At 40.1% G+C, this 7668-nt stretch overlaps 1 long non-coding RNA gene across 1 annotated transcript; it reads left to right on the top strand.

The window, feature by feature from the left end:
• Positions 1–954: 954 nt before the first annotated feature.
• LOC138011194 (uncharacterized) lies at positions 955–6659 on the top strand. The gene is made up of 3 exons (XR_011124643.1): positions 955–1196; positions 1441–1821; positions 6572–6659. It is a non-coding gene; the product is annotated as an uncharacterized lncRNA (long non-coding RNA).
• Positions 6660–7668: the final 1009 nt, after the last annotated feature.

Below are 7668 nucleotides of genomic sequence, written 5' to 3' on the forward strand. Positions count from 1 at the left end.
GATTTAAATAACTTGAAGTTTTCGACTGTAAACAGTTGTCGATAACAACTTATCTAATCCGTGGAGGGCCTTACTTTTTAAAAACAAATCAATAAACAATTCCAGAAAAAAGACAAACTGAATAAAGAAGGTAATGATTGCCGGAATGAATTAATTAACGAAAGACCAATCCACTTGGTTCTCACTAGCAGCATTAAAAAGCAGACTAGCTATAGGTCGAAAAAAGCTCTTGGTCAAGTGTGCATCTTTTGAGTAACAAAGAGTTAGTGAAAGATAGAGCTCAAAAATGTATAAATGGTAAACAATGTCATAATATCGTTATAATTGCAAAATATCAAATGAATCCTATACTATTTACACCACAGCGCACAATCTTTCTTTCACACTAAGATAGCAGAATAATCTAACCAAACATGTGTGTTAAAGTGGGTCGTATTCACATATGATTGTAGCTCTGTCAGCCTACCTTTGGTTTTACGTCTTTCCAGCAGCTCTCGCTGCGGATATTACTTGTTCCGCTAACATCTACCTCCATGCCATCGCGTAGGTTGGATACGCATTCGACTTGCAATGTGGAGACTGCGTCTGCGTCATTTAAAGTTTCTTGTATTCCAGATTGTTCCTCCACATCATCTTCCTTGCTAGCACTTGACTCGTAGAAATCCATCTCCATCCCATCGCCTCGATAGGATGCGCATTCGTCTTGCATTTCAGTGGAGACTGCGTCTGCGTCATTTAAAGTTTCTTGGATTCCAGATCGTTCCTCCACATCATCTTCCTTGCTAGCACTTGACTCATAGACATCCATTTCCATCCCATCGCCTCGATAGGATGCGCATTCGACTTGCATTTCAGTGGAGACTGCGTCTGCGTCATTTAAAGTTTCTTGGATTCCAGATGGTTCCTCCACATCATCTTCCTTGGTAGCAATTGGCTCATAGACATCCATCTCCATCCCATGGCCTCGATAGGATGCGCATTCGACTTGCATTTCAGTGGAGACTGCGTCTGCGTCATTTAGAGTTTCTTGGACTTCAGATGGTCCCTCTAAATCATCTTCCTTGGTAGCATTTGGCTCGTAGACATCTATCTCTTTTACGCTCTCATTTGACACTTCAGCGGAAAGAGCGGCTTCCTAGAAATACCATGAGAGAACATTACTCAGTAGAAAAACTAACAGCTGAGTGAATGAAAAGGTAAATGAATAATAATTTAATTCAGTTGGGCATCTCTCCTCCATAAATTGTATTTTGATCGTGAGACTAGTAAAATCGAGTACCGGTAATAAGCCGAGTATTTTGCACAAAAAAGGTAAACATTACTTCAATGTCTTAGATATCCCTGAAGAGATAAATACGGCACTGACCAGCGCATCGCGATTGCTTGTCCTGTTTTTTTACTTCTTTTTTTCGGCTTACCTCATTTTGTGTGTGTTCGCAGAGAGACTGGCTAATGGAGATCTCAGGATCTTCTATTCTCTCGTCACAAGTGACAGGGCGTCGATATTCGAGGTATAATTGAGATTGCTCTACGATATCATCTGAGAACAAAGAATATTCTTCTTTCTCGGTTAGCTGAGTCTCGAAGATTTCCATTTCCTGTGCTGTTTCCTCAGTTGGACTCATTAACGCGCCAGCAACATTTGGCACATCCACCGCAAAAGTGTTTGGAAGCAAGCTGATTATTATGGAGCCTTGTGGCTTCTGTGAGAGGTCAGCTCCTTGAGTGATGAAAATATTGGCATCACTCGAGTTGATGGAAGTAAGGAGCGGTGAGACGACCACCTCGGGAGGGGTGCTGGTTGCATGAAGCAGATTAAAGGTAAGCAGTGAATTTGACTGAGTTGACTGATCACAGGCTTCAGGATCTTGACTCTCACTGACTGTTTGTGCCTGGCTTGGAGCTGATGACCATGCTCTTCTGTACTGCTCAAGTAGTTGGTAATACGACTGTTTGAAAAACATACCTTCTTGAAATACGCCCCTCCCGAGGTCCATGCCATACTGAAGAAGTGCTTTATTAGCGTCGTTTTTCTCTTTAACTTCCCAATACATGCCCTTAACGGCCTCATACTTGTCTTTTAGAATCTCATGACTTTCTGTGAGCTTAGCCAGATCTTGTCTGGCGTGGTTTAATTCTTCAGACAAGCCATTTGCGTATGTTTCCCACTTTATGGACGTTTGTTTAAATTTCTGTACATCCAGTTGCTGAATATGATAAGCATCAATGAGCCACTGCCGCTCGCTTAGCAAACTTTGGATTGTAGTTTGCTGTTGATTTATAATTTGACAAAGTTGCTCCTTGGACAAAGGAAGACTGTTGTTTGCCATGATGAATCCCGCAAAAACAACTGCGGAGTAACTGTAGGGAAAAAAAATTAAATGCGTCAACATATCAGGACACTTGTTTCCTTATAATACGTTATTCCTGCTCTAAAAGGAAATTGCTGAACACGGAAAACGACCATTGTGCGTAAAAAATCAATGACTTAAAATCACTCCGCTTTTAGTTTTTCACGGAAAAGAATTTTCCGCCGAAAACGAACCTCTGTATGCTAGTAAATAACCTTACCTTCAGTTTATGAAACTCTTTTTGAACCAATAACAATATCGAATTATAATCTTATCTCTTAACCCAACACTAAAGAAATCGTTCCTCCGCTACAAACTGAGCAAAACAAGTGAATACTTTCATTTGCTGCAGTGATGCCTTTTTGCGTCACAATACGAAAAGAATTCCTTGCGCGAGCTTTAGCACGAAGATATTTACACCAAGAGGTACGCGTGCGCAAGAAGCAATGTCCAAATTCAGTCGTTTACTTTCGATTCAGAAACCAGGTTACTGGAAGGGTTTAAGTGAAGTGATCACCTAAAAACAGTTAAGTTGCTTATTGTAGGACCTTCTCATTTAGTTTTCCGGCGTGTTTCTACCGTGCGCGCGCAGTGTCGCAACCTTCCTGTCTTACAGTAAGCGCGTGCACGTGCTGAGTGAAAATGTAGGCAAGCAAGGTATCTGTCATTCCAGTATGCTTAGTTATAATTAGCTGACTTAGTATTTTCACGAATGGTCATCCCACTTTTTTTAACGTCAATAGACCAATTTCGATATATTAAAATTCAGTCCAAAACAAAAGGCATCATCTCGAGGCTCTGGGGAATAAATTCATACAAATCCTTATATTTATTCCCAAGAGCCTCGAGATGATGCCTTTTGTTTCGGACTGAATCTTAATATATCGAAATTGGTCTATTACTTGCTTTGCTTATCCTCGACGAAATTCAGTCGTAATACACGAGAACTACCTAACAGTAAATTTCTTTCGCTCTCTCGCAAAGTAACATTTATAGTTAATCTTTAATTCACGGTAAAATTCTCATGAAATCAGATGGTTCATCCCTTTGACATTTTGCATGCGCAAACAATAATTTGCAATTATTTTAGGAGCGCGTTTTGGATTTTGGGTGGTAAACTGCCAAGGAAGCTATGTCATATCCAATGAGTGCAAATGGAATTTTTTGTTTTATTATATGTCATTATTTCTGAACTGGACTATTCCACTTTTATGAAACATCCCGCTCAATCAGTTTCCATAAATGGTCATAGGGTATGTAAACTCATAACCGAGATTGAGCGAGTCATAAGTATAATTTCACTAGGATTTTTGCTGCCCTTCAGCGCAGGACACAAGCAAGAGCGAGAGAAATTTACTGGTAAGTAGCGATGAGTTAGAAATGTCATTACTTGACAACTAAAATTTCGTTGACACCTTTTACGTACGATTTGCGCATATTTACAAAATGTGCGCATGATTGCCGTAGTCGTTTTACGAATAGCATTTTTATCACAAAATGCAACAGAACTCTCTCGTATTTTAACTTAAGGCCACGCAAAAGAGAAGTAAGCTGTGGTTGAGATTCCAGTATAAGGAGGCTTTTATTCCAAACGAGTCTTTTGCCCTCTTAATTGTTACAAGTATATTTAGAATTAGAAACTGTTTATTCGTCGATCTTCTTTAGGTAATGTTTGGTCCGTCAACAGAAACCAATTTGTCCGGCCAAGCATCTTCCGTCTTTTTCCTTCCCAATTCTTGTCCATTCTGTCTCGACAGAATAGCCAGTTTGTCTAAACTCCTCCTAATTAAAGCAAGGAAAGAGTTAAGTCATTACAAGGTCTGCATTAACTTGCGTTGGTCCATTCCAGTCCAGGGGTGATCTTGCTTATCAACTAGTTCCCAGGGCCGTCCGCTTTCATTTGAAATTCCTGGGGAGGAGGTTGCAACATCATCTCCTCTTTAAATTAACGATTACCGTTAATTCGTAATTTGAATTGGGTCCTTTTGGTAGCAGATAAAATAAGGAAAATCAGAAATCGTACCCGTGGATTGGAACTGAAGGCGGAGTTTAAACGCTAAATGAACCACTTCTTTCCGCTTCACCACTGAAGATCAAGACACCGCACTATTAATAAAAAAAGATTTATTTAAGTTCCCCATAGAATATCGCTGCTGAAGAGTAATTAGGCTTAAGATAAATTAAGTACGCCTAAGCTTTGATTTTAAAATGTTTAGCTTTAGAGTGACGTTTGGTAACCGACCTTTGGAATTGTTTAACTTTGTTTGTTGCCGAGTGATAATACAGCAATTGGGTTTCTTATATAGAAGATATATGACCATAATCCACTCGAGAACCGCCATGCTTAAAACTGAGCATTTTAGGCGTCCCAGTCTGCATGAAAGACCAGAAACGCGCGCTTCTTACCATACGAGCTCCTGCATGTAGAATCTGTTCAACTGCAATATCAATTCCTTGTAAAAACCAGCATCTTCAATTTATTCTTTCTTAATGGCTACGTAACGGAGAGCAAGAACATTTACGCATGCGCGGACGCAATGTTTAAACAGGAGAGAAAAACGCAGTACCTCCAGACACCCTTCGCTGCTTTCTGCTACCGACCTTGCCTCCCGGTAAGGCATTGAGGGAGAGATATGTCGGCCCCTAAACCATATGTGACAAATCCCACGCCTACTCACAGGTCCAAACCGCCCTTGTCAATTTAACGTAAGAATTCGATGGCTTATATATTCAGGTGTAAAGTCATTTTATCTGTCATATGGTAAGCATTGAAGTCTTCGAGACATTACATTTACAGCTACAATACATAGCATCTACAGGTATATAACTAAATGCACAATACTTAAAGATATATTAATTAACAATAAAAGCCGCTGTACAAAATGCGACCCTCGATTCTCTTTTAAAACCAGTAAACAAACTCAGGTAGCGCATTTCGCAACTCAGCTGATACGTTAGAAAAGAACTAAGACCATAACTGGTTGTTTTAGGTTTATTGAAAGACAGAATGTAATTTCCGCGAAGATCATGCATAAGAAGATTTTCAATGCATAGAGGTGTAGAGTTTGACTTAAGTGGTAAGAGGACAAGTAAATTGCAAATATAAATCTCAGTATTCTCTTATTTACGTTATACCCTTTGCTTGACAAGAAATTACAAAAGGCCAGTTTTTTGCTACGAGGATAGCAGCGAAAAGAAGCACTAATTTGTTGCGAGTTTTCTAGAGTAAAAGCTTGTTCAGAAATCAAAAGTCTACGTTAACAGCACACACCAGGGTTACTCCTTAGTATCTGGCTAGAGATCTTCTTCTCACTACTTTTGCCTCCGGCCGCGCTTTAGCCATTCGATGAGGGCCAGTCTCGTGCTGCTCAAGTTGCCTCCTTCATGGCCAAAAAGAATTCTGGGTAATTTTGCCATTCCATGACAACGGAAGCCCCCCGATTCTCATTTCATTGATTTCCTTGTAAAAACCAGCATCTTAATTTTTTATTTTTTTTTTTTATTTATTTATTTATTTTTCTGTAGCCTACGTAACGGAGAGCCAGAATATTTACGCATGCGCGGACGCAATGTTTGAACAAGAGAGAAAAACGCAGTACCTCCAGACACCGGCGCTGGAGCGTCGTACCAAACGAGTCATCCCGGGATTTCGGCCGGTGCGATCGCTTTTGGACGCAGTTGGCCCTTCGCTGCTTTCTGCTACCGACCTTGCTTCCCGGTACGGCATTGAGGGAGAGATATGTCGGGCCCTAAACCATATGTGACAAATCCCACGCCTACTCACAGCTCCAAACCGCCCTTGTCAATTTAACGTAAGAATTCGATGGCTTATATATTCAGGTGTAAAGTCATTTATCTAACATATGGTAAGCATTGAAGTCACAGATTACAAAGTGTGCGCATGCGCCCTGCTGAAGGTAACATACATACATGCATGCTTGCAAAAACTCTTTTTCATCTAGAATTTCTGAATAACTACAAGAGCTAATATCTTCGAGACATTACATTTACAGCTACAATATATAGCATCTACAGGTATATAACTAAATACACAATACTTAAAGATATATTAATTAACAAGAAAAGCCGCTGTAAAAAATGCGACCCTCGATTTTTTTTTAAAACCAGTAAACTCAGTGGTACGGATAAACCCAGGTAGCGCATTTCGCAACTCAGCTGATACGTTAGAAAAAAACTAATACCATAACTGGTTGTTTTAGGTTTATTGAGGGACAGAATGTAATTTCCGCGAAGATCATGCATAAGAAGATTTTCAATGCATAGAGGTGTAGAGTTTGACTTAAGTGGTAAGAGGACAAGTAAATTGCAAATATAAATCTCAGTATTCTCTTATTTACGTTATACCCTTTGCTTGACAAGAAATTACAAAAGGCCTGTTTTTTGCTACGAGGATAGCAGCGAAAAGAAGCACTAATTTGTTGCGAGTTTTCTAGAGTAAAAGCTTGTTCAGAAATCAAAAGTCTACGTTAACAGCACACACCAGGGTTACTCCTTAGTATCTGGCTAGAGATCTTCTTCTCACTACTTTTGCCTCCGGCCGCGCTTTAGCCATTCGATGAGGGCCAGTCTCGTGCTGCTCAAGTTGCCTCCTTCATGGCCAAAAAGAATTCTGGGTAATTCTGCCATTCCATGACAACGGAAGCCCCCCGATTCTCATTTCATTGATTTCCTTGTAAAAACCAGCATCTTAATTTTTATTTTTATTTTTTATTTATTTATTTATTTTTCTGTAGCCTACGTAACGGAGAGCCAGAATATTTACGCATGCGCGGACGCAATGTTTGAACAAGAGAGAAAAACGCAGTACCTCCAGACACCGGCGCTGGAGCGTCGTACCAAACGAGTCATCCCGGGATTTCGGCCCGTGCGATCGCTTTTGGACGCAGTTGGCCCTTCGCTGCTTTCTGCTACCGACCTTGCTTCCCGGTACGGCATTGAGGGAGAGATATGTCGGGCCCTAAACCATATGTGACAAATCCCACGCCTACTCACAGCTCCAAACCGCCCTTGTCAATTTAACGTAAGAATTCGATGGCTTATATATTCAGGTGTAAAGTCATTTATCTAACATATGGTAAGCATTGAAGTCACAGATTACAAAGTGTGCGCATGCGCCCTGCTGAAGGTAACATACATACATGCATGCTTGCAAAAACTCTTTTTCATCTAGAATTTCTGAATAACTACAAGAGCTAATATCTTCGAGACATTACATTTACAGCTACAATACATAGCATCTACAGGTATATAACTAAATACACAATACTTAAAGATATATTAATTAACAAGAAAAGCC

This window comes from Montipora foliosa, chromosome 7 (assembly GCF_036669935.1).
Source record: "Montipora foliosa isolate CH-2021 chromosome 7, ASM3666993v2, whole genome shotgun sequence".
NCBI classification, from domain to species: Eukaryota; Metazoa; Cnidaria; class Anthozoa; order Scleractinia; family Acroporidae; genus Montipora; species Montipora foliosa.